Here is a 12,178-nt window from a genome sequence, read left to right on the forward strand (position 1 = left end):
CAAAAGTTTCTTCATCTTTTCTTTCAAGCATCAATTATACTTTAATTTCCAAGAATTCCTTCTTTCTCTTGAACTATTCCTCTCCCACAGGTGTCTATTCTTGACTATTCCTGATGATAAATTTTTAGAATTATTTTAACAATGTATTTCTTTGCTGATTTATTTGTTTCTTCTTGCTCAAATGGTAGATTTTGTTCACATTGATCTTTCTCTTTTAGCTGTTTTTCCCCTAATACCTGCTGATTCTAGTTTGTTCAATTATGTTAATAAATGACCCAGAAGATGAAGAGGAATCCAGACCCAAATACTTACCTACATAGCTTTCCTATCTCTACTCACAAAAATGTGAACCATTCAATTTCTGGTCACCTCAGAAATAGTTTTTGGTCATCCTTAATTCTGGCATCCCTAAAAACCATGAACCATTTGGATTTAAAATTGTTTATGTTATTGTTGTTGTTGTTGCAGTTTCGAGTGTGGCAGAAGCTAGCTGACCAGGCAGTGGCGCGGTGGATAGAAGGTTGACCTGGGATGCTGAAGACCCAGGTTCAAAATCACGAGGTTGCCCGCTTGAGTGTGGGATCATTGACATGATCCCATGGTTGTGGCTTGAGCCCAAAGGTCGCTCGTTGAGCAAGGAGTAATTGGCTCTGCTGAAGCCCCAGGTCAAGGCACATATGAGAAGCAATCGATGAATAACTAAGGTGCCAAAACTATGAGTTGATGCTTCTCATCTCTCTCCCTTCCTGTCTATCTGTCCCTGTCTATCCCTCTTTCTCTATCTCCCTCTCTCTCTCTTGCTAAGAAAAAAAAAAAAAAGATTGTGGCAGGTAAGGATATAAAGGGGATTATTTGGCAGGTAAATAAAGGAGATTACTTCTAGGTCTGATTTTATATGACACAGGAAGGGTCATGGTTATGACTTAATCATAATGGCTATACTGAAAAACACTCTAGAGTGAATTCAGTGCTATAGAACTTTGTAGAAGCAAAACTAATTTCACTTACATGTAAAATCTAAACAAATGAATGAATGAATGAATTTTAATTTTCCTCCCATTTGTACCATTTTAAGATATCTTATTAAAGGAAAAAGACACATTTAAAATTGTGTAGGTATTTCCAGCCTTTCTGATTATGGTAGTTTATACAAAAAAAAAAAAAAAAAGAAAAGACTAAGGAGTGTCCTGTTTTCAGAAAGAGAATAAATGCTACCTCTGAGAGGAGGACAAGAAGCCCAAGATACATAAGTAAGAACTAAAATGGTCTCTGTGTGCCTATTTAATTGTGCAGTCATCCTCGATCAGAACAAAGACTTATTTACAAAGCTGAGTGTGAAGGTTGCCTTCCATTTACTACAATGTCATTCTTTCTTCCAACTTTGTTCACCCACATCCTAAGGGTCACATCTAAACAAATTCTCTAGATCTAAAACCCTCAGGAAAATATAATTCTGTTGTTCCTCTTATTTATGCATTCCATTGGTTCTTACATGACCTGGGATTGAACCCACAACCTTGCTATATCAGAATGATACTCTAACCAACTGAACTATCCAGCCAGGGCAGGACTTCTTTCTGAAGAAGTCCATTCTCAAGTGATTATTCATGCATATTACACAACATTTACATAAAAATGTGAATAGCGTTATTTAATTTTTGAAGTCAGATGGAAAACACTGCTAACACCGGGGATACTTAAAAAGATATGTTGCCCAGGGGAGAAGACTGTGCATTGTTAAATATCTATAATGAAATGTAACAGCCACCAAAACAAGACCAGATGCCTCGGCAGATGGTGCAACTTGCCCACCCAACATCTTTTCTCCTGATTTCACTGAATAATGAAAATGAACTACAGCTAACATATACTTGCTTCTTGAGGCTTCCTCATAATGAGAGGTAGACTTGTGACCCTCTTTAGTCTAATGAGAAATATGTTGAGATTTGGCAGGAGAGGGGGAGGAGTACACTTTCCTGATAGAGATAAAATTGCTCCCTGCTCTTTCTTTTGACTTCTGCTGGGAGTATGTATGCGATAACTGGAGGTACTGTACCTATCTTATAACCATGAGGCAATGAGCATCAGGATAAAGGCTTATCAACTAAAGATGGTGGAGAATAAATATGAAGAGGCTGGATCCCTAAGGGAATGACTTAATTCTTGAACCAGTCCTAGACTACCTATCACTAAACATCTTGTTATGTGGGACAAATATGAACGTGGGTATTTAAATACTTTTTGGATCACAGATGTCATTTCTGACCAATACACTGGCAATACCTAAACCTTAGTTGGCCCCTCCTGTCATCTGTGTACAAATATTGTAATGCTTGATCAAAATGAAGATGACTTTCTCCTCTACAAAACTTCTTTCAAATCTTAGATACTGGCCCATGATCCCTTATCAAAACCTCTTGACATCTGATAAGTTCCATATTCAGAAAAGTTATATGGAGCATATTTATTCAGGGGTCTCCAAACTTTTTACACAGGGGGCCAGTTCACTGTCCCTCAGACCATTGGAGGGCTGCCAAATATAGTGGTCCTCTCACTGACCACCAGTGAAAGAGGTGCCCCTTCCAGAAGTGCAGTGGGGGCTGGATAAATGGCCTCAGGGGGCCGCATTGCGGCCCACGGGCCGTAGTTTGGGGACGCCTGTTATACATCATGCCAGAGCCCCAACAGATTTAAGCATCACCCTTTAGCTGAGGGGTTAACAAACTATGGCCAGTGGGCTAAGTCCAGCCTGCCACCTACTTTTGTAAATGAAGTTCTTTTGGAACACAGTCATGCTTTCATTTACATCCTGTCTATGGCTGATTCCCTGCTAACTATAATGGCAGAGTTGGGTAGCTGCCACAGAGACAGTAAAATCCATAAAACCTAAAATATTCACTATCTGATCTTGTATAGAAAAGTTTCACTAGCAAACACACCAGTCTTTATGCAGTGACTCCTATGGCTAGTCATTCTGAGTGGGATAAAGACTTTATATGATCTCCTATTGGCTCAGGCATAATTTGGTCACTGAATTAATGCCAAACTTAAGGAAAAACGAAGCTTTAAAAGTGTTAATGCTATCAGAATCATAGAAAAAGGGGCTGAGGATCTGTAGTAGAGAGGGGAGAGGAGACGGTCCTCAGTCTGACGTAATCTATTGTACCATTGCGTGTTCAGCTCACTGGCTGGTCTTTAATGTCTGAAAGCACAGAGGCTTAAAAAATCCTATTGACAGAGTGTCTTAGGAAATAAAGAGGCAGCCTACTGCAGCGAAAAGAACACTACCTGATGAGCAAGAATGACTTGTAAGCCTACTTTCTGCTGACCTTGATCTTCTCTGAGTCTACTTTCAGATCAGTCTAAAGGGACTAGAGTATTACCAACTCTTCCTGGGCCACAGAGGATGTTGAGATTATTTCTGAAGTGCCACGAACATGGCAGGGCACAACATGCCCTGCGTTATGTATATTATTGGGAAAATTAGGTACACTTCATCATACATGCAGGCACAAATAGTCACTGGATAGCATGTGTATTTAATTATTTGCTTTCCTTCTTTTACTGAGTAGTGTGTTTTATTGCAGTAATGTCAAAATTTCTCTGGCCCTCCACAATGTTAAATGGTTCCTGATGATATTTTTTAATTCTAGTATTAGGAATTTAGCATTATGCTTTTAATATTTTGCTGTTCTATACATTGGCGTCATATGAACCATATTTCTCAGGGGGCTTCTCTGAAAAGCCTTTGGACCACTTCTACCAAATATCCAAAAATTTCATAGGGACTGTACCATATTCATTAGTTATTGCAACATAAGTATTAGAGAAACATTATGCAAATGTGACACTTTAAAATAACACTTGTATTAATATTTTTAAACCTATATGACAACTAAAATTTTCAAATATTAGGGTTTTTTTCTAATCAAGGCTTTTTGAAATCATAGAATCTATCCAGTTAGAATACTGACTTTATTTTCAAATACAAGATGAAGAACCGGTGTTGTTGGCTCACTCCTTTATTTCTCCAAGTGCTCAGTCTTCACACACTTGTTTATACAATTCAGAATAGAAATATTTATACTTTGATAATGATTTCCAGAAACTGACAGGATTCTCTTAAAACTTAATTCTCTTCCAATAAATACAGACTAACCTGTAGTTGGTTTATCACACAACTGAAATGCTACATGATCTAAGTTTTAGAGGCATCCTTTGATTAGATTAGCCAGCAATTACTGTCATCATGGAAATGCATGCTGTGTAGATGCTCCTCTACCAAGAAATGGGTTAGATGTCAAAAGGCTGTTGATCAGTCCCTTTGTTTTCTTTTTCCTATCAAGTGAGAGGCAGGGAGGCAGAGAGACAGACTCCCGCATGCACTCCAACCGGGATCCACCTAGCAAGCCTACTAGAAGGCGATGCTCTGCCCAGTGCCTGGGGCCAACTTGCTCATTCGAGCCATGGCTGTGAGAGAAGAAGATAGAGAGAGAGAGAGAGAAAGAGAGAGAGAGGGAGAGAGAGAGAGAAGGGAGAAGGGGTGGAGAAGCAGATGGTCTTCTGTGAGCCCTGACTAGGAATTAAATCCGGGACTTCCACACACCTGGCAGACACTTTGCCACTAAGCCAACTGGCCAATGCAGTCCCTTTGTTTTCAAGTCCAAGAGACCATGAACAGTATCCCTTAGAGCCGGGCAAACTGAACATGCTTTTGTTTTAACATGGCTTTGTTTACACACATGAGAGCCACTCAGGTGAGGATTCCCAGTGGAGGAACACCTATTTTTTCAAGTACGTCCCGCGTAAGGTCCTCTGAGAAGAGAAACTCAGCAGGTGTAGTTTGCCATAGAGGCACATAAAGGCATAAGCCTACGTTTTGAGGAAGGCAGTTTTTGAGTCTCCAGAGAAGTACACATGGACAGCTTACAAGGTACCCAAATACAGTCATAAAACCACATCTCAGTTTGAGTTTTATTGACTTACAGCTCTTTAAACGAGCAGACTTTATGCCCACCTCATTTACGCTTATCATCAAAGAAGAGGCAAAACATAATAAGCAAAACAAAGGCGGAATTATGAGCACCTGAAGGAAATTAATTCTGGGAATGTGTAAGATGCCATCTGGGAAGGGTAAGAACAAAGAAAAGCCACTGTCTATGGAACACTGATGCTGAATTAATAAATAACAAGACAAAGAAGAGAGGTGCATTTTCATGGGGACTAGAGCAGGGGTCCCCAAACTTTTTACACAGGGGCCAGTTCACTGTCCCTCAGATGGTTGGAGGGCCGCCACATACAGTGCTCCTCTCACTGACCACCAATGAAAGAGGTGCCCCTTCTGGAAGTGCGGCGGGGGGCTGGATAAACGGCCTCAGGGGGCCACGCGGCCCGCGGGCCCGTAGTTTGGGGATGTCTGGTAGAGTGTGGGTGAGGAAGGGGACAGAAGAGACAGCAGTCCCTGGTGGCCTCCAGGGAGGGTTCTGGTACATACATAATTCAGACTAAACATATCTATACTGCAATAATAATTTCTGAAAACATATAGGATTCTCTTAAAATGTAGTTCTCTTTGAATAAATCTGGTCTAATCTCTGGTTGTTTTATTTAACATGCTGCCTACGTGTTTCACAGCCTAAATTTATCGGCACCGATCAGGAACCTGATCCTGCTGGCTACCTGGGAGAATAAGGAAAGTATGCGGTGGTGAAGCTGTTACCGGGGAAACAGAGAAAAGAGGTTGACAGTGATCAAATGAAGAAAGGAGGTTAAGAAAGTGTGAGCAAACCAAGTCCCCAAGTGAGGGGAAGAGAGAGACAGAGAGGAAGGAGAGGGGGAGGGGCGGAGAAGCAGATGGGCGCTTCTCTTGTGTGCCCTGGCCGGGAATCGAACCCAGGACTCCTGCATGCCAGGCCAACACTCTACCACTGAGCCAACCGGCCAGGGCGACTCCCCACAGTCATTTTAAATCATAGCTAAAGTTGAGATCAGCTTAGACTGGTTCTGTCCTAACTTTAATGTATATTAAATTAAAATGGAGATTTTTGATTAACTAGGGTGTGACACAAGAATTTAGCAATTCTAACAAGCCCTCGCTGATTCCTTTTTCTTTTTTTTTTTTAAGTTTATTTATTGATTTAAGCAAGAGAGGAAGCGAGAGAGAGACAGGACTATTGAGCTGCTCCTGTATGTGCCCTGACCAGAGATCAAACCAGCAACCTCTGTGCTTCAGAATGATGCTCTAACCCAGTGGTTCCCAACCCCCGGGCCGCAGACCAGTACCGGTCCATGGGCCATTTGGTACTGGTCCTCAGAGAAAGAATAAATAACTTACATTATTTCCGTTTTATTTATATTTAAGTCTGAACGATGTTTTATTTTTAAAAAAATGACCAGATTCCCTCTGTGACATTCGTCTAAGACTCACTCTTGATGCTTGTCTCGGTCATGTGATACATTTATCCGTCCCACCCTAAAGGCCGGTCCGTGAAAATATTTTCTGACATTAAACCAGTCCATGGCCCAAAAACGGTTGGGGACCACTGCTCTAACCAACTGAGCTATCTGGCCAGGGCTCCCCAGCTGATTTTTTACTGCTGGTCCTGGACTGGACTTTAAGTAGCAAGGACCTATTCCTGCACTGACTGGTACGACAGCTACCAGCCTCAGGTGGCTGCCGAGTACTTGAAATGTGACTGGTGCCTGGCCTGTGGTGGCGCAGTGGATAAAGCACAGACCTGGAAGGCTGAGGTCACCATTTCGAAACCCCGGGATTGCCTAGTCAGGGTACATATAGGAGTTGATGCTTCCTGCTCCTCCCTTCCTTCTCTTTCTCTGTCTCTCTCTCTCTTTCTCCTCACTAAAATAAATAATTTTTTTCTTTTCTTTTTTTTTTCTGAAGCTGGAAACGGGGAGAGACAGTCAGACAGACTCCCTCATGCGCCCGACCAGGATCCACCCGGCACACCCACCAGGGGCAACGCTCTGCCCACCAGGGGGCGATGCTCTGCCCCTCCAGGGCGTCGCTCTGCCGCAACCAGAGCCACTCTAGCGCCTGGGGCAGAGACCAAAGAGCCATCCCCAGCGCCCGGGCCATCTTTGCTCCAATGGAGCCTCGCTGTGGGAGGGGAAGAGAGAGACAGAGAGGAAGGAGGGGGGGGGGGTGGAGAAGCAAATGGGCGCCTCTCCTATGTGCCCTGGCCGGGAATCGAACCCGGGTCCCCTGCACACCAGGCCGACTCTCTACCGCTGAGCCAACTGGCCAGGGCCAAAATAAATAATTTTTTTTAAAAAATTAAAGAAAATAAAAAGAAATATGACTGGTGTGACTGAGGAACCAAATTTTTAATTTAACTTCATTGACATTTAAAATCAGATACCTGATTTGATTATTGGAAAACATTTCATTAGACATGGAGCAATTTTGGTATGTGAATACTTTTTCATTTGTGACTTATGAGATCTAAATACAATCTGTATTTATATTTGTATATCTGATGTATCTGTATATCTGATGAAGTGTATCTGATGGAAATTTAGCATCTGAATTGAAATGTGGTAAAAGCAGAAAGTACAGACTTGATTTCAAAGACTTAGTATGAAATAAAGGATATAAAATATCTCATTGGCAATTTTGGTGTACTGGTTGAATGTTGAAATGATAATAATCTAGATATATTGGATTAAATAAAATGTATTATTGAAATAAATTTCATCTGTTTTCTTTTTTTAAGGTAGCAACTAGAAAATTTTAAATTACATATGTAGCTAGTTTTACATTTCTTTTGGACATCACTGGTCAAAACCAAAGGCAGTTGAGGTTTTCCTGTTACTGGTTGTCAGTAAGGGGTCTGATGCTTGGGTCTGTGACCCAGATCCAGCCAATGAGAACTAAGGGGAAGCTCTCAGAAGCCTTCTGAGAAAGAAATTATCCCTTAATGAAAAGAGAAAACTACATAAGAAAAGGTCCTTTGTCCCTGCCTCCTTTACTCCTCTTTCCTTCCAGCTGCATTTAAATGAAACTAGAAGAGGACAAAAGGCATAGAGCAGGGGTCCCCAAACTTTTTACACAGGGGGTCAGTTCACTGTCCCTTAGACCATTGGAGGGCCAGATTATAAAAAAAACTATGAATAAATTTCTATGCACACTGCACACATCTTATTTTAAAGTAAAAAAACAAAACGGGAACAAATACAATATTTAAAATAAAGAACAAGTAAATTTAAATCACAAACTGACCAGTATTTCAATGGGAACTATGCTCCTCTCACTGACCACCAATGAAAGAGGTGCCCCTTCCAGAAGTGCGGCGGGGGGCTGGATAAATGGCCTCAGGGGGCCACATGTGGCCCGTGGGTCATAGTTTGGGGACCCCTGGCATAGAGCTTGGGCAGCTATTTTACCACCACGAGGAAACAAGGCCCTTGGTCTTTCACTGAGCCTTTGAGTTGCACATCAAAATAGGACCCCCTTTGATTCTCAATTTCCTTTTATATTAAAAATAAATAAATGTCCTTATGGTTTAAATCAGAGCTTAAATGTTACCGTGCATATGTTTCCTGGGATGTTGTTAAAAATCCAGATCCCTTGTCAGCAAATATAAGGTAGAATCTCAAATTCTAAATTCAAACAAGCACCCGGGTGGTATCTCTGTAGCTGATACAAGGACCATACTTTCATTAGCAAGGACTCAAACCCAAGGTAGATACAGTACTCTAGTATTTGCTGCTGAAAGCATGCTTAGTGAACACAGGAAGCAACGCCAACCTCTGCCCATTAACAACAGTTCTGCTTACACACAGGCTGGCATTATAATCATTACTATCTGGGCATCCAGAACATCAGCATTTGTCCCTTTCCCAAAAGATAATAGCTATTAATGGGAGCAAGAAGGCAGAAAGCAAGGGTTCTATGGTTATAAGCATTTGGAAGATGCTGGGGATAAAAGAAGGTAAGACATCTTTCTCTACTGTTGGACTTTGCATGCACAGTCACTGCGATAGTAGCACATGCTTTCATTTGGAAAGTATTGTTAATTACACACTTGATTACAAAATACTTCTTTTTCCCCACAGAGAACATTATTGGACTAATAGGTCACGGAAAATATCTTGTGAAATGCTGCCTTATTTAGATCATGAGTTAACAGAAAACATCAAAGCCTACAAACCTTGACACACACCCCCCCCCCCAGAAATGTAGTTTAGGAGGTATTTAACATATAAGAAGCATAGAGCTTGGGGTGAAGTAATCTACATACAAATTACTCAGTGTGTAGCACACATCACATTCCAGCTGTGTGATGATGGATATCCCTCTATTCTTGTGAGTAGAGTTTCCCACCCGTAAGACAGGAAAAGAATGCCTGTCTACATCACAGAACTATGGTGAAGACAATATGTGCTCACACTTTCCAAAATGACACTTCTTGGATGAGGAACAAGTTTATATATATATATATGAGTAGAATATATAACTCACATGTAGTTCAAAGATAATGCCTGGGAGAAAACTGTGGCTTCCTGAACACTGTGGGAAACCATTCACTTTCCTCTGCACTCAAGTGTGCTTCAGTGAAAAGCCGTGCATGTTTAGAAGTGCTTCAAAGCTCCAAAGCCCCAAAGCTCAAAGCGTCCAAAGAAGGCTTGTGGCCACCGCTTGGCAAGTGCAGGCTAGCTACTCAGCAGCCCTCCCCACAGGTCTTCCATCCCAAAGATGGCCACCACTTTCTAGAGTTTGCAGTTTCAGACATGAGAGGTTTGGATGACCAGAGTTCATGAGGCTTGAAGAAACAGATTGATGGTTTTTTTGTTTTTTTTTTAAATGCCAAGACAATAAAGGATTATATTTTTAAAGTGAGATAAAGAGAGAGTGGGACAGATAGGAAAGGAGAGAGATGAGAAGCATCAATTCTTTGTTGTGGTTCCTTAGTTGTTCATTGATTGCTTTCTTTTTTTTTTTTTTTTTTTTGTATTTTTCCGAAGCTGAAAATGGGGAGGCAGTCAGACAGACTCCCGCATGCACCCGACCGGGATCCACCCGGCATGCCCACTAGGGGGCGATGCTCTGCCCCTCTGGGGCGTTGCTCTGTTGCAACCAGAGCCATTCTAGTGCCTGAGGCAGAGGCCACAGAGCCATCCTCAGCACCCGGGCCAACTTTGCTCCAATGGAGCCTTGGCTGCAGGAGGGGAAGACAGAGACAGAGAGGAAGGCGAGGGGGAGGGGTGAAGAAGCAGATGGGCGCTTCTCCTGTGTGCCCTGGCCGGGAATCGAACCTGGGACTCCTGCACACCAGGCCGACACTCTACCACTGTGATTGCTTTCTTATATGTGCCTTGACCAGGGGGTTCCAGCAGATCCAGTGACCCCTTGCTCAAGCCAGCAACCTTGGACTCAAGCTAGTGACCTTTGACTTCAATCCAGTGACCTTTGGCCTCAAGCCAGCAACCATGGGATCATATCTATGATTCCATGCTCAAGTAAGTAACCCAATCCTCAAGCTGGTGAGCCTGTGTTCAAAACTGCAACCTTGGAGTTTCAAACCTGAGTCCTCAGCATCTGATGCCAATGCTCTATCTATCCACTGCATCACTGCTTGGTTAGGCAACAGTAAAGGATTTTTAAAAAATTTATTGAGGTGACATCAGTTAATAAGATTATATAGGTTTCGGGTGTGCAATTCTATACTACATCCTCTGTATATTGCACTGTGTGCGTACCACCCAAAGTCTAATCTTCTGTCACCATAAATTTGACCCTCTTCAAAAAAAAATATGAAATATTTCATGAATCTGTGTGTCACCTTTGAGCAAGGGCCATGCTAAGCCTTGTACCACTCCAAGTTTAGTATATGTCCTGCTGAAGTGAGCACAAAATGATTCCTTAAATGACAAAATATTAATTTACATTAAGGAAAAATTATAATAACTCTTAAGTGAACCATATTCTTTGACCAAATTACTGCTGCTTAGAGACAATGATACACATGAAGAAACTATTTTCTTGTGGCTCCTACTGACGGCAATCTGTTCATTGCGTTTGCTTCTATTTTTGTTTTTTAATAATTATGTTGTTGACCTCCCTCCCTTCTTCAGATAAAGCTTTATATAGAGTCATTCATTTGCCCAAAAACATACACCTGATTCTTTCAATGTAGCTATATACTGACAACACGAATATGAGGCACATGAATACGAGGTACACATGGTCTTGTTCTTGTCCATAGGCTAAAAGAAAGGTGTAAGAAAAGGCATGTATTTGAGTAATAGCAAGTTGAGATAGTGTGTCATAAAACCTTATGAAAAGTACATGAAACTATTTTTTAGGTTTAAAAAAATTTATTGATTGATTTCAGGGAGAAAGAAAAGGATAGAGAGAAAGAAAACACATTGATTTGTTGGTCCACTTATTTATGCATTCATTGGTTGTTTCTTGTATGTTCTCTGACCGGGATCAAACCCGCAACCTTAGCATATCGGGCTGATGCTCTATCCAAATAAGCTACCCAGCCAGGGAAGTACATGAACCAGTGCTGGTTTAGGGTATGTAGCAGGCAGAATAATAGCTGTCTAAGGCTGCCCACTTCTTAATGCTCAGAATCTGTAAATGCACTGTAACATGGCCAAGAAGAATGAAGGCTGCAGATAACATTAAGATTGCTAATCAGTTGATCTTAACATAAAGAGTCTACTCTGGATTATCCAGGGGCACCCAATGTAATCACAAAGTTCCTTCAGTGGTGAAGAAGGAGGTAAAAGAGTAAGAAAGAGAAATGGCACTGTGTGCAAGACTCCACGGGACAAGACTGGTTTTGAAGATGGGAGAGAGTCACAAGCCAAGGAACACAGATAATTCTAGACGTTGGAAAAGGCAAGAAAACAGATTCTCCTCTGGAGCCTCCAGAAAGAAATGCAGCTCTGCCAACACCTTGATTTTAGCCCCCTGAGACCCATTTCTGACTTCTGAACTCCAAAACTATAAGACAATACATTCGTGTTGTTATAAACCACTCACTTTGTTGTAATTTTCTCTGCCAGCCGTAACAATTTAACATTTGGGATCAGAGAACACTTTGTGAAGGAACAAGCCTGGAAGTGGGGCCTTGAGGAATTTGAAGACATAGTTGTAACTTCCAATAAATTAAAATATATATATATATACACACTATATGTAGTTCTC

The 12,178-nt window shown here is 41.5% G+C and overlaps 1 protein-coding gene and 1 non-coding gene across 8 annotated transcripts in view; both read right to left on the reverse strand.

The window, feature by feature from the left end:
- Positions 1 to 12,178, reverse strand: part of PLCB4 (phospholipase C beta 4) — a 385,287-nt gene that overhangs the window by 187,871 nt on the left and 185,238 nt on the right. The gene's annotated exons all lie outside the window — the stretch shown is intronic.
- LOC136407318 (U6 spliceosomal RNA) lies at positions 10,768 to 10,871 on the reverse strand. The gene has a single exon (XR_010751869.1). It is a non-coding gene; the product is annotated as a U6 spliceosomal RNA (small nuclear RNA).

This window comes from Saccopteryx leptura, chromosome 5 (assembly GCF_036850995.1).
Source record: "Saccopteryx leptura isolate mSacLep1 chromosome 5, mSacLep1_pri_phased_curated, whole genome shotgun sequence".
Taxonomy (NCBI): Eukaryota; Metazoa; Chordata; class Mammalia; order Chiroptera; family Emballonuridae; genus Saccopteryx; species Saccopteryx leptura.